Here is a 14,620-nt window from a genome sequence, read left to right as displayed (position 1 = left end):
TGTACTCAGAGAGTCGGAAATAACAGCTAACATCGGCTGGTAGGATGGAAACATCACAGTCAGTTAAGACTACCTGGTTAATAACGTCCTTCCAATGATTTCTCAGTTTGTACCCATCTTCTCGGTTGAAGAAGAAAAGTTGAAAAAAAAAATCTAATTTTCTTGCTGTGGATTTCACCTGATGATGATTGATTGCGTTGCACTCGAAACGTCGTGGGAATTTTTATTGTTTTATATTTTTATCATTTCCCTTATACGTGACTTTACCGAAAGAACCAAGAATATGACATGTCGTTTCGTTTCCCCAATGTAACTGCTGCCGCAGCCACAACTAAGTTTGTAGACACCAGGGTATTGCATGGCAGGAATCACATCCTTTACAGATGGGATCAAATCACGGATTTTGTGTACTGTGTTGAAACGAACCTGGATCTTGTGTTTGTTTAAGATTTTGGAAATCTTTTTGGTAACCCCTGCTATGTGTGGCAAGGTGATGATTTTGATTGGATCCTCAGATGATTGTCTCCACATGGCTGGGGAGACAGCTTTGCGGATTGTACGGTCAGAATATCCGTTCATCCTGAGGGCTTTGTGTACGTGCTCCAGCTCACTGGCTAGGTGGTGCTGGTCGGAGATGCAACGGGCCCTATGGTGTAGTGTTTTGATGAGGGAATTCTTCTGGGCTGGATGGTGGTGGGAGTCAGGCTTTATATAGGCATCCGTGTGGGTGGCTTTCCTGTAGACAATGTCCCAACGAGCCATCAGGTCTCTTTTCGATCAAAACATCCAGGAATGGTAACTTGCCATCCTTTTCCACTTTCATTGTGAATTTGATGGCTGGGTGTATGGAATTGATGTGGTTGAAAAATTGGTTTAGTGCTGGGTGGCCATGTGGCCAGATGACGAAAGTGTCATCTACGTATCTTCCACAAGGAAGGACGTCGGGTGGATGTCTAGATGGCATCTGTCTCAAAATTCTCCATGAAAACATTCGCTACCACTGGCGATAAAGAGAACCCATAGGGGTGCCTTCCTCTTGTTTGTAGAATGTACCATTCCAGGTGAAGTAAGTGTTGGTAAGGCAGTGCCTCACCAAAGTTGGCACATCAGAATTCAGTCCCTGTTGGACCAAGCCTTCAATGATTGCTATGGTGTCAGGTACAGGTACCTTGGTGAACAGGGAGACGACATCGAAACTTACAAGCAAATCATCTGGAGACAATGAGATGTCTTTGATTAGAGAAACCAAGTGAGCTGAGTTAAGTACAGCTGTCGTTTGTTTTTACCCAGGCAAGCCTCGATAATATTTCGTCAGCTGGGTCCCTGACAAGCTGTTGCAGTAGAGAGCGACGTTGTTGCTGCTGTGTGTGTTGCTGTGTGTGTGTTGCTGTGTGTGTTGCTGTGTGTGTGTTGCTGTGTGTGTTGCTGTGTGTGTGTTGCTGTGTGTGTTGCTGTGTGTGTGAGGGGTCTGAGACTCACTCTGTTGTAGAGGAGGGGTCTGAGACTCACTCTGATGTAGAGGAGGGGTCTGAGACTCACTCTGATGTAGAGGAGGGGTCTGAGACTCACTCTGATGTAGAGGAGGGGTCTGAGACTCACTCTGTTGTAGAGGAGGGGTCTGAGACTCACTCTGATGTAGAGGAGGGGTCTGAGACTCACTCTGATGTAGAGGAGGGGTCTGAGACTCACTCTGTTGTAGAGGAGGGGTCTGAGACTCACTCTGATGTAGAGGAGGGGTCTGAGACTCACTCTGATGTAGAGGAGGGGTCTGAGACTCACTCTGATGTAGAGGAGGGGTCTGAGACTCACTCTGTTGTAGAGGAGGGGTCTGAGACTCACTCTGATGTAGAGGAGGGGTCTGAGACTCACTCTGATGTAGAGGAGGGGTCTGAGACTCACTCTGATGTAGAGGAGGGGTCTGAGACTCACTCTGTTGTAGAGGAGGGGTCTGAGACTCACTCTGATGTAGAGGAGGGGTCTGAGACTCACTCTGATGTAGAGGAGGGGTCTGAGACTCACTCTGTTGTAGAGGAGGGGTCTGAGACTCACTCTGTTGTAGAGGAGGGGTCTGAGACTCACTCTGTTGTAGAGGAGGGGTCTGAGACTCACTCTGATGTAGAGGAGGGGTCTGAGACTCACTCTGTTGTAGAGGAGGGGTCTGAGACTCACTCTGATGTAGAGGAGGGGTCTGAGACTCACTCTGATGTAGAGGAGGGGTCTGAGACTCACTCTGATGTAGAGGAGGGGTCTGAGACTCACTCTGATGTAGAGAAGGGGTCTGAGACTCACTCTGATGTAGAGGAGGGGTCTGAGACTCACTCTGATGTAGAGGAGGGGTCTGAGACTCACTCTGATGTAGAGGAGGGGTCTGAGACTCACTCTGATGTAGAGGAGGGGTCTGAGACTCACTCTGATGTAGAGGAGGGGTCTGAGACTCACTCTGTTGTACAGGAGGGGTCTGAGACTCACTCTGATGTAGAGGAGGGGTCTGAGACTCACTCTGATGTAGAGGAGGGGTCTGAGACTCACTCTGATGTAGAGGAGGGGTCTGAGACTCACTCTGATGTAGAGGAGGGGTCTGAGACTCACTCTGATGTAGAGGAGGGGTCTGAGACTCACTCTGATGTAGAGGAGGGGTCTGAGACTCACTCTGATGTAGAGGAGGGGTCTGAGACTCACTCTGATGTAGAGGAGGGGTCTGAGACTCACTCTGATGTAGAGGAGGGGTCTGAGACTCACTCTGATGTAGAGGAGGGGTCTGAGACTCACTCTGATGTAGAGGAGGGGTCTGAGACTCACTCTGATGTAGAGGAGGGGTCTGAGACTCACTCTGATGTAGAGGAGGGGTCTGAGACTCACTCTGATGTAGAGGAGGGGTCTGAGACTCACTCTGATGTAGAGGAGGGGTCTGAGACTCACTCTGTTGTACAGGAGGGGTCTGAGACTCACTCTGATGTAGAGGAGGGGTCTGAGACTCACTCTGATGTAGAGGAGGGGTCTGAGACTCACTCTGATGTAGAGGAGGGGTCTGAGACTCACTCTGATGTAGAGGAGGGGTCTGAGACTCACTCTGATGTAGAGGAGGGGTCTGAGACTCACTCTGATGTAGAGGAGGGGTCTGAGACTCACTCTGATGTAGAGGAGGGGTCTGAGACTCACTCTGTTGTAGAGGAGGGGTCTGAGACTCACTCTGATGTAGAGGAGGGGTCTGAGACTCACTCTGTTGTAGAGGAGGGGTCTGAGACTCACTCTGATGTAGAGGAGGGGTCTGAGACTCACTCTGATGTAGAGGAGGGGTCTGAGACTCACTCTGTTGTAGAGGAGGGGTCTGAGACTCACTCTGATGTAGAGGAGGGGTCTGAGACTCACTCTGATGTAGAGGAGGGGTCTGAGACTCACTCTGATGTAGAGGAGGGGTCTGAGACTCACTCTGTTGTAGAGGAGGGGTCTGAGACTCACTCTGATGTAGAGGAGGGGTCTGAGACTCACTCTGATGTAGAGGAGGGGTCTGAGACTCACTCTGATGTAGAGGAGGGGTCTGAGACTCACTCTGATGTAGAGGAGGGGTCTGAGACTCACTCTGATGTAGAGGAGGGGTCTGAGACTCACTCTGATGTAGAGGAGGGGTCTGAGACTCACTCTGATGTAGAGGAGGGGTCTGAGACTCACTCTGATGTAGAGGAGGGGTCTGAGACTCACTCTGTTGTACAGGAGGGGTCTGAGACTCACTCTGATGTAGAGGAGGGGTCTGAGACTCACTCTGATGTAGAGGAGGGGTCTGAGACTCACTCTGATGTAGAGGAGGGGTCTGAGACTCACTCTGATGTAGAGGAGGGGTCTGAGACTCACTCTGATGTAGAGGAGGGGTCTGAGACTCACTCTGATGTAGAGGAGGGGTCTGAGACTCACTCTGATGTAGAGGAGGGGTCTGAGACTCACTCTGATGTAGAGGAGGGGTCTGAGACTCACTCTGATGTAGAGGAGGGGTCTGAGACTCACTCTGATGTAGAGGAGGGGTCTGAGACTCACTCTGATGTAGAGGAGGGGTCTGAGACTCACTCTGATGTAGAGGAGGGGTCTGAGACTCACTCTGATGTAGAGGAGGGGTCTGAGACTCACTCTGATGTAGAGGAGGGGTCTGAGACTCACTCTGATGTAGAGGAGGGGTCTGAGACTCACTCTGTTGTACAGGAGGGGTCTGAGACTCACTCTGATGTAGAGGAGGGGTCTGAGACTCACTCTGATGTAGAGGAGGGGTCTGAGACTAACTCTGTGGTAGAGGAGGGGTCTGAGACTCACTCTGTGGTAGAGGAGGGGTCTGAGACTCACTCTGATGTACAGGAGGGGTCTGAGACTCACTCTGTTGTAGAGGAGGGGTCTGAGACTCACTCTGTGGTAGAGGAGGGGTCTGAGACTCACTCTGATGTAGAGGAGGGGTCTGAGACTCACTCTGATGTAGAGGAGGGGTCTGAGACTCACTCTGTTGTAGAGGAGGGGTCTGAGACTCACTCTGATGTAGAGGAGGGGTCTGAGACTCACTCTGATGTAGAGGAGGGGTCTGATACTCTGATGTAGAGGAGGGGTCTGAGACTCACTCTGATGTAGAGGAGGGGTCTGAGACTCTGATGTAGAGGAGGGGTCTGAGACTAACTCTGTGGTAGAGGAGGGGTCTGAGACTCACTCTGATGTAGAGGAGGGGTCTGAGACTCACTCTGATGTAGAGGAGGGGTCTGAGACTCACTCTGATGTAGAGGAGGGGTCTGAGACTCACTCTGATGTAGAGGAGGGGTCTGAGACTCTGATGTAGAGGAGGGGTCTGAGACCCACTCCGTGGCTGAAAGGGCTCTGTGTGCACGGGCAATTTCTCTGGAATGACGGTGGTGGTGGTGATGGCTGTGATGGCTGTGGTGGTGGTGGTGGTGGCTGTGATTGTTTCTTTCCTGTACGTCACAGCGAGGCAGCAGCCGCCTCCTCCTCCCTCGAGCTTAAAAAAACCACTCCACTCGTTACAGCTCTGTGTGTGTGTGCCCACGATGGTGAGGATGATGGTGATGATGGTGAGGATGATGGTGATTATGGTGAGGATGATGGTGAGGATGGTGAGGATGATGGTGATGATGGTGATGATGATGGTGATGATGGTGATGATGGTGATGATGATGGTGAGGATGGTGGTGAGGATGATGGTGAGGATGGTGAGGATGATGGTGAGGGTGAGGATGATGGTGATGATGGTGATGATGATGGTGATGATGGTGAGGGTGATGGTGAGGATGATGGTGATGATGGTGAGGATGATGGTGATGATGGTGAGGATGATGGTGATGATGGTGAGGATGATGGTGAGGGTGATGGTGAGGTCGATGGTGAGGACGATGGTGAGGATGATGATGGTGATGATGGTGAGGGTGATGGTGAGGACGATGGTGAGGATGGTGAGGATGATGGTGAGGATGATGGTGATGATGATGGTGATAATGGTGAGGATGATGGTGAGGACGATGGTGAGGACGATGGTGAGGGTGATGGTGAGGATGATGGTGAGGACGATGGTGAGGACGATGGTGAGGATGATGGTGAGGACGATGGTGAGGGTGGTGAGGATGATGAGGGTGATGGTGAGGAAGATGGTGAGGATGATGGTGAGGGTGGTGAGGATGATGGTGATGATGATGGTGATAATGGTGAGGATGATGGTGAGGATGATGGTGAGGAAGATGGTGAGGGTGAGGATGATGGTGAGGGTGGTGCGGATGATGGTGAAGATGATGGTGAGGATGATGGTGAGGGTAGTGAGGATGATGGTGATGATGGTGAGGGTGGTGATGATGATGGTGAGGATGGTGAGGATGATGAGTATTGCAAGATCGTTCCAGTCCATTAATGTTTCCCCTGCAGTCATGGTGCACAGGGGCTGTGGTGCAATGTGACAGGAGCTGTGGTGCAGGGTGACAGGGGCTGTGGTGCAGGGTGACAGGAGCTGTGGTGCAGGGTGACAGGAGCTGTGGTGCAGGGTGACAGGAGCTGTGGTGCAGGGTGACAGGAGCTGTGGTGCAGGGTGACAGGAGCTGTGGTGCAGGGTGACAGGAGCTGTGGTGCAGGGTGACAGGAGCTGTGGTGCAGGGTGACAGGAGCTGTGGTGCAGGGTGACAGGAGCTGTGGTGCAGGGTGACAGGAGCTGTGGTGCAGGGTGACAGGAGCTGTGGTGCAGGGTGACAGCAGCTGTGGTGCAGGGTGACAGGAGCTGTAGTGCAGGGTGACAGGAGCGGTGGTGCAGGGTGACAGGAGCTGTGGTGCAGGGTGACAGGAGCTGTGGTGCAGGGTGACAGGAGCTGTGGTGCAGGGTGACAGGGGCTGTGGTGCAGGGTGACAGGAGCTGTGGTGCAGGGTGACAGGAGCTGTAGTGCAGGGTGACAGGAGCTGTGGTGCAGGGTGACAGGAGCTGTAGTGCAGGGTGACAGGGGCTGTGGTGCAGGGTGACAGGAGCTGTAGTGCAGGGTGACAGGAGCTGTAGTGCAGGGTGACAGGAGCTATGGTGCAGGGTGACAGGAGCTGTGGTGCAGGGTGACAGGAGCTGTGGTGCAGGGTGACAGGAGCTGTGGTGCAGGGTGACAGGAGCTGTAGTGCAGGGTGACAGCAGCTATGGTGCAGGGTGACAGGAGCTGTGGTGCAGGGTGACAGGAGCTGTGGTGCAGGGTGACAGGAGCTGTGGTGCAGGGTGACAGGAGCTGTGGTGCAGGGTGACAGGAGCTGTGGTGCAGGGTGACAGGAGCTGTAGTGCAGGGTGACAGGAGCTGTGGTGCAGGGTGACAGGAGCTGTAGTGCAGGGTGACAGGTGCTGTGGTGCAGGGTGACAGGGGCTGTGGTGCAGGGTGACAGGGGCTGTGGTGCAGGGTGACAGGGGCTGTGGTGCAGGGTGACAGGGGCTGTGGTGCAGGGTGACAGGGGCTGTGGTGCAGGGTGACAGGGGCTGTGGTGCAGGGTGACAGGGGCTGTGGTGCAGGGTGACAGGAGCTGTGGTGCAGGGTGACAGGAGCTATGGTGCAGGGTGACAGGAGCTGTAGTGCAGGGTGACAGGGGCTGTGGTGCAGGGTGACAGGAGCTGTGGTGCAGGGTGACAGGAGCTGTAGTGCAGGGTGACTGGGGCTGTGGTGCAGGGTGACAGGAGCTATAGTGCAGGGTGACAGGGGCTGTGGTGCAGGGTGACAGGAGCTGTAGTGCAGGGTGACAGCAGCTGTGGTGCAGGGTGACAGGAGCTGTGGTGCAGGGTGACAGGGGCTGTAGTGCAGGGTGACAGGGGCTGTGGTGCAGGGTGACAGGAGCTGTAGTGCAGGGTGACAGCAGCTGTGGTGCAGGGTGACGGGCTGTAGTGCAGGGTGACAGGAGCTGTGGTGCAGGGTGACAGGCGCTGTGGTGCAGGGTGACAGCAGCTGTGGTGCAGGATGACAGGGGCTGTGGTGCAGGGTGACAGCAGCTGTGGTGCAGGGTGACAGGCGCTGTGGTGCAGGGTGACAGGCGCTGTGGTGCAGGGTGACAGGGGCTGTGGTGCAGGGTGACAGCAGCTGTGGTGCAGGGTGACAGGCGCTGTGGTGCAGGGTGACAGCAGCTGTAGTGCAGGGTGACAGGAGCTGTGGTGCAGGGTGACAGGAGCTGTAGTGCAGGGTGACAGCAGCTGTGTTGCAGGGTGACAGGGGCTGTAGTGCAGGGTGACAGGAGCTGTGGTGCAGGGTGACAGGAGCTGTAGTGCAGGGTGACAGGAGCTGTGGTGCAGGGTGACAGGAGCTGTGGTGCAGGGTGACAGGAGCTGTGGTGCAGGGTGACAGGGGCTGTGGTGCAGGGTGACAGGAGCTATGGTGCAGGGTGACAGGAGCTGTAGTGCAGGGTGACAGGGGCTGTGGTGCAGGGTGACAGGGGCTGTAGTGCAGGGTGACAGGAGCTGTGGTGCAGGTTGACAGGGGCTGTGGTGCAGGGTGACAGGAGCTATAGTGCAGGGTGACAGGGGCTGTGGTGCAGGGTGACAGGAGCTGTAGTGCAGGGTGACAGGCGCTGTGGTGCAGGGTGACAGCAGCTGTGGTGCAGGGTGACAGGATCTGTGGTGCAGGGTGACAGGAGCTGTAGTGCAGGGTGACAGGGGCTGTGGTGCAGGGTGACAGGAGTTGTAGTGCAGGGTGACAGGAGCTGTGGTGCAGGGTGACAGGAGCTGTGGTGCAGGGTGACAGGAGCTGTGGTGCAGGGTGACAGGAGCTGTAGTGCAGGGTGACAGGAGCTGTAGTGCAGGGTGACAGCAGCTGTGGTGCAGGGTGACAGGGGCTGTGGTGCAGGGTGACAGGAGCTGTGGTGCAGGGTGACAGGAGCTGTGGTGCAGGGTGACAGGAGCTGTAGTGCAGGGTGACAGGAGCTGTGGTGCAGGGTGACAGGAGCTGTGGTGCAGGGTAGCAGGGGCTGTGGTGCAGGGTGGCAGGAGCTGTGGTGCAGGGTAGCAGGGGCTGTAGTGCAGGGTGACAGGAGCTGTGGTGCAGGGTGACAGGAGCTGTGGTGCAGGGTGACAGGAGCTGTGGTGCAGGGTAGCAGGGGCTGTGGTGCAGGGTGACAGGAGCTGTAGTGCAGGGTGACAGGAGCGGTGGTGCAGGGTGACAGGAGCTGTGGTGCAGGGTGACAGGAGCGGTGGTGCAGGGTGACAGGAGCTGTGGTGCAGGGTGACAGGAGCTGTGGTGCAGGGTGACAGGGGCTGTGGTGCAGGGTGACAGGAGCTGTGGTGCAGGGTGACAGGAGCGGTGGTGCAGGGTGACAGGAGCTGTGGTGCAGGGTGACAGGAGCTGTGGTGCAGGGTGACAGCAGCTGTGGTGCAGGGTGACAGGGGCTGTAGTGCAGGGTGACAGGGGCTGTGGTGCAGGGTGACAGGAGCTGTGGTGCAGGGTGACAGGAGCTATGGTGCAGGGTGACATGAGCTGTAGTGCAGGGTGACAGCAGCTGTAGTGCAGGGTGACAGCAGCTGTGGTGCAGGGTGACAGGAGCTGTGGTGCAGGGTGACAGGAGCTGTAGTGCAGGGTGACAGCAGCTGTAGTGCAGGGCGACAGCAGCTGTGGTGCAGGGTGACAGGGGCTGTGGTGCAGGGAGACAGGAGCTGTAGTGCAGGGTGACAGGAGCTGTGGTGCAGGGTGATGGGCTGTGGTGCAGGGTGACATGAGCTGTGGTGCAGGGTGACAGGGGCTGTAGTGCAGGGTGACAGGAGCTGTGGTGCAGGGTGACAGGAGCTGTAGTGCAGGGTGACAGGAGCTGTAGTGCAGGGTGACAGGAGCTGTAGTGCAGGGTGACAGGAGCTGTGGTGAAGGGTGACAGGAGCTGTGGTGCAGGGTGACAGGAGCTGTAGTGCAGGGTGACAGGAGCTGTGGTGCAGGGTGACAGGAGCTGTGGTGCAGGGTGACAGGAGCTGTGGTGCAGGGTGACTGGGGCTGTGGTGCAGGGTGACAGGAGCTGTGGTGCAGGGTGACAGGGGCTGTGGTGCAGGGTGACAGGAGCTGTGGTGCAGGGTGACTGGGGCTGTGGTGCAGGGTGACAGGAGCTGTGGTGCAGGGTGACAGGAGCTGTGGTGAAGGGTGACAGGAGCTGTGGTGCAGGGTGACTGGGGCTGTGGTGCAGTGTGACTGGGGCTGTAGTGCAGGGTGACAGGAGCTGTGGTGCAGGGTGACAGGAGCTGTGGTGCAGGGTGACAGGAGCTGTGGTGCAGGGTGACAGGAGCTGTGGTGCAGGGTGACAGCAGCATCTGTGAGAGCCCGTGGCGCCCTTTGCAGGATCCAGCCATTCTGTGCCGGCGTCACGATCCAGACTTTTTGTTTGCAACATTAAAAAAATGACGCTCAAACGTTTCTTTAAGTTTGAGTCCACGCAGGCGAAGCAGCTGCGGCCACGCCTCCGCCCGAGCTCGGCAGGACCCTCCTGCCAAACAACCCCAATGAGGGCCCCTGCCGGACTCATTAGGAACCCAATTTATGGTCCCCTGATCGTAAACCCCCTCGGGCCCTCGTTTTAATAGATCCGCTCCACAGCAGCGTGAGGGTTTATACAGCGGCGATACAGCGGTGATAAACGCAAGACGTGGGGGGGGGGGGGACTGTGAACTCGCATAGAGACCCATATATTCACTTAGAGACCTGTTTCGTCACATAGAGACCCATAGATTCACTTAAAGACCTGTAGAGTCACATAGAGACCCATATGTTTACTTAGAGACCTATAGAGTTACATAGAGACCCATATATTCACTTAGAGACCTGTATAGTCACATAGAGACCCATATATTCACTTAGAGACCTGTAGAGTCACATAGAGACCCATAGATGAACTTAGAGACCTGTAGAGCCGCGTAGAGACCCATAGATTCACTTAGAGACCTGTAGAGTCACATAGAGACCCATAGATTCACTTAAAGACCTGTAGAGTCACATAGAGACCCATAGGTTCACTTAGAGACCTGTAGAGTCACATAGAGACCCATAGGTTCACTTAGAGACCTGTAGAGTCACATAGAGACCCATAGATTCACTTAAAGACCTGTAGAGTCACATAGAGACCCATATGTTTACTTAGAGACCTATAGAGTTACATAGAGACCCATATATTCACTTAGAGACCTGTATAGTCACATAGAGACCCATATATTCACTTAGAGACCTGTAGAGTCACATAGAGACCCATAGATGAACTTAGAGACCTGTAGAGCCGCGTAGAGACCCATAGATTCACTTAGAGACCTGTAGAGTCACATAGAGACCCATAGATTCACTTAAAGACCTGTAGAGTCACATAGAGACCCATAGGTTCACTTAGAGACCTGTAGAGTCACATAGAGACCCATAGGTTCACTTAGAGACCTGTAGAGTCACATAGAGACCCATAGATTCACTTAAAGACCTGTAGAGTCACATAGAGACCCATATGTTTACTTAGAGACCTGTATAGTTACATAGAGACCCATAGGTTCACTTAGAGACCTGTAGAGTCACATCGAGACCAATAGATTCACTTAGAGACCTGTAGAGTCACATAGAGACCCATAGAGTCACTTAGAGACCTGTAGAGTCGCATAGAGACCCATAGGTTCACTTAAAGACCTGTATCGTCACATAAAGACCCATAGGTTCACTTAGAGACCTGTAGAATCACATAGAGACCAATAGATTCACGTAAAGACCTGTAGAATCACATAGAGACCAATATATTCACTTAGAGACCTATAGAATCACATAGAGACCCATAGGTTCACTTAGAGACATGTAGAGTCACATAGAGACCAATAGATTCACTTAGAGACCTGTAGAGTCGCGTAGAGACCCATAGATTCAGTTAGAGATCTGTAGAATCACATAGAGACCAATAGATTCACTTAGAGACCTGTAGAGTCACATAGAGACCCATAGATTCACTTAGAGACCTGTAGAGTCGCATAGAGACCCATCGATTCACTTAGAGACATTTAGAGTCACATAGAGACCCATAGATTCACATAGAGACCTGTAGAGTCGCGTAGAGACCCATAGATTCACTTAGGGACCTGTAGAGTCGCATAAAGACCCATACATTCACTTAGAGACCTGTAGAGTCACATAGAGACCCATAGATTCACTTAGAGACCTGTAGAGTCACGTAAAGACCCATAGATTCACTTAGAGACCTGTAGAGTCACGTAGAGACCCATAGATTCACTTAGAGACCTGTAGAGTCACATAGAGACCCATAGATTCACTTAGAGACCTGTAGAGTTCCATAGAGACCCATAGATTCACTTAGAGACCTGTAGAGTCGCATAGAGACCCATAGATTCACTTAGAGACCTGTAGGGTTACAGAGACCCATAGATTCACTTAGAGACCTTTAGAGTCACATAGAGACCCATAGAGTCACTTAGAGACCTGTAGAGTTACATAAAGACCCATAGATTCACTTAGAGACCTGTAGAGTCACATAGAGACCCATAGATTCACTTAGAGACCTATAGAGTCGCATAGAGACCCATAGATTCACTTAGAGACATGTAGAGTCACATAGAGACCAATAGATTCACTTAGAGACCTGTAGAGTCACATAGAGACCCATAGATTCACTTAGAGACCTGTAGAGTTACATAGAGACCCATAGATTCACTTAGAGACCTGTAGAGTCACATAGAGACCCATAGATTCACTTAGAGACCTGTAGAGTTACATAGAGACCCATAGATTCAGTTAGAGACCTGTAGCGTCACATAGAGACCCATAGATTCACTTAGAGACCTGTAGAGTCGCATAGAGACCCATAGATTCACTTAGAGAATTGTACAGTCACATAAGACCCTTGGAGTAACTTATAGACCCTAAAATTCACATAGAGACTTTTAAATTCAGAGACGTGTAGAGTCGCATAGAGAGCGCTCGACTCACAGGGATCCATGACATACAATTTTGGATCTCGCATCTCTATGAGGCCGCATCTCCAGATGCTGTACAGCAGCAGAGGCCCTGCTCACTATGGAGGAAGTCAGTCACAGGTGGCTATTATCGGAATCTGAATCTTTATTCATCTTGGAGGAATCCATTGAGCTATAAAGCTTTCCGTATGTCTATTGGTCCCCATGTGAGTCTATGAATCTCTGAGTCTATAGGTCCTTTTGTGGATCTATGGGTCTCTGTGTGAATCTGGGTTTCTATGTGCATCTATGGGTCTCTGTGAGTCTATGGGTCTCACAGCATTAAAACAATGATCAGCCACGGCCGAGGAATTGGTCCTACCGTGTTTCAGATCTGCGTCATGTTCATGAACACGGCTTCGTCATCGTGGAGGTAGCTCAGTTCTCCGATCTTACAATGACATGCAAATTTCATCTCTAGCCCCGCCCACTTCGCTTATGACCCTTGGGCTACACCTATCTCAAACCTCTATAACATCCTGCCTCAGCAGCTCTCCCGCTATATTTTTCACCTGATGACGATTGCTTGTTTTGCGATCAAAACGTCGTGATATTTTTATTGTTTTTATTATTATTTTTCTATCGATGTGGCTTCATCGAAAGACCCAAAAAAGTACTAAATTGTCTAAATGCATGCCTATACAGGCCACCAGACTTCAATAGTGATTACCGTTGGTACGGCTATTTTAGTACTCACTATGGACAGGAAGTACAGGTACTGTATGGTGCCACGGCCCTCTCGGGCCGGCACCATACAGTGACATCCCCGATGTCACATCCCCGATGTCACTACATAAGGAACGAAACAGGTGGACTTCTCCACAAATCTGGCTGTCGCCTGATGAAGCTGGTTGTAATTACTGGTGAAACGTCGTACTCAGATTGTAAATGTTGTGGCTTGGCTCTCCAACACACCGGTGTGCTGTACTAGTGACGAATTGGCCACGTTCTGTTCACGTGACAACCCTCACTATTTGGCTGTGTCGGGTGGTGGCGGGTTTAACGACACATTTATATATTTATGCGATCTAACCCAAAACACCTCTATTGTGGATATTGGTCGCGAAAGCTTACTCGGTGTTAAAACTATGTGTCTATGTGATTCTATGGGTCTCTTTTTGAGTCTTTGGGTCTCTGTGTGAGTATATGGGTCTCTGTGTGAGTCTATGGGTCTCTATGTGGATCTATGGGTCTCTATGTGGTTCTATGGGTCTCTGAGTCTATGTGAGTCTATGCGACTCTGATTCTATGGGTCTCTCTGAGTCACTGGGTCTCTATGCGAGTCTAAAGGACTCTGTGAGTCTATGGGTCTCTATGTGGATATGTGGGTTTCTGTGAGTCTCTGGGTCTCTATGAGTTTATGAGGCGCTATGTGCGTATATGGGTCTCTGTGTGATTATATGGGGTCTCTGTGAGATTCTATGGGTCTCTGAGTGAGTCAATGGCTCTCTGTGTGATTCTATGGGGTCTCTATGTGATTATATGGGTCTCTGAGTGAGTCTATGGGTCTCTGTGTGAGTCTATGGGTCTATGTGATTATATGTGACTCTATGTGATTCTATGAGTCTCTCTGAGTCATTGGGTCTCTGTGCGAGTCTATGGGTCTCTATGTGAGTCTATGGGTCTTTATGTGAGTCTATGGGTCTCTGTGTCAGTCTATGGGTCTATGTGATTCTATGAGTCTCTCTGAGTCATTGGGTCTCTGTGCGAGTCTATGGGTCTCTATGTGAGTCTATGGGTCTCTATGTGAGTCTATGGTCTCTGTGTCAGTCTATGGGTCTATGTGATTCTATGTGACTCTATGTGATTCTATGCGTCTCTCTGAGTCATTGGGTCTCTATGTGAGTCCTATGGGTCTCTGTGTGAGTCAATATGTCTCTGTTGGTCTATGGGTCTCTGTGCGAGTCGATGGGAGAGGCGATAGCACGAACGGCAGGAGGAGGAGGAGAATGGAGCGCTTGGTACGGTGTTTCTCAAACTCTGTCGGCCTCCGAGTCACTCAGCCACCAAACCTTCCCGCGGACCTCCCCTGGCGGCACAACGCCACCACTCACCACTCAACGCCAGCACCGTGACAATGGGGGCCGCCATTGAGTAGGCACGCACACATCTCTCAGAACTTCACCCCTAGCCCCCCCCCCCCTGTAGGCGCGCGTACTTCTTACACCCCCCCCCCTC

Source organism: Lampetra planeri, chromosome 59 (genome assembly GCF_965212315.1).
Source record: "Lampetra planeri chromosome 59, kcLamPlan1.2.h2, whole genome shotgun sequence".
NCBI lineage: Eukaryota > Metazoa > Chordata > Hyperoartia > Petromyzontiformes > Petromyzontidae > Lampetra > Lampetra planeri.
This window is presented reverse-complemented; position numbering follows the sequence as displayed.